Here is a 1,010-nt window from a genome sequence, read left to right as displayed (position 1 = left end):
AAATCCTATAGGAATTATCTGAAAATTGGACTATAATGCTTCAATGACCCATTTACCCTCAGCTCCCACTGGATTGAAAGTTGTGAAAATTGTTTCAAAGAATATAAAGCAACCATCAAAGCTCATGAAATTTTCAAAGAAATTACAGTATATTCTATGGTAAACAACTTGGTATTTTTCTGGAAAAATTAGTATTCTCCATGCAATATTTGGTTTTTATCTAAGGAACTCTGAGACAACATACATATGTAAGTATATATTCATAAATTTATATATTCATATATATATGAATAAGGCAACGTCTAGGGGTAGAGAAATAAATCACTTAGCATGCAAAGACTTTTTGTTGAAAATCTACTGTGTTCCAAGCACCCACAACCCATCCCTAGCCTGTGGGTTTCACTTTCTAGAGGGGAACAAGCAAGGCTTCTTCCACAGGAAGTCTTGTGAAGAAAGCGAGGGAACTCGGGGACAGCTTGAAGTCACTTAGAGGGCAGTGCATAATGCTGGGAAGGTGACCCTTGAGGACCCTAAGGATAAAAAAGCAGAGCCAGTCCTCAATGTAAAGCCTGAAACTCTGAATCTATTAGAAAAAAAACACTGGGAAAAACCTACAAGATACAGGCGTAGGAAACGATTTTCTAAACTGGACATCAATTGCTCAGGAAAGAAGGGCAAGAATTAACAAATGGGACCTCATTAAACTAAAAAGCTTCTGTACATCAAAGGAGACAACCAAGGAAGCAAACAGGAAACCCACAGAATGGGAGAAAATCTTCATCAGCTACACATCCGACAGAGGTTTAATAACCAGAATATATAACGAACTTAAAAAAAAGAGAACCAAGACAAGAAGCAGCCCAACTAAAAGATGGACTAAGGAGCTGAACAGAGTTTTCAAAAGAAGAAGTAAAGATGGCTATGAAACATCTTAAAAGATGTTCAACATCACTAATAATCAGGGAAATGCAAATTAAAACCACTTTAAGATTTCACCTTACCCCAGTCAG

Source organism: Nannospalax galili, unplaced genomic scaffold, assembly GCF_000622305.1.
Source record: "Nannospalax galili isolate Female #2095 unplaced genomic scaffold, S.galili_v1.0 scaffold1234, whole genome shotgun sequence".
Lineage (NCBI taxonomy): Eukaryota > Metazoa > Chordata > Mammalia > Rodentia > Spalacidae > Nannospalax > Nannospalax galili.
The sequence above is the reverse complement of the archived record's forward strand: the minus strand, read 5'-3'. Positions refer to the sequence as shown.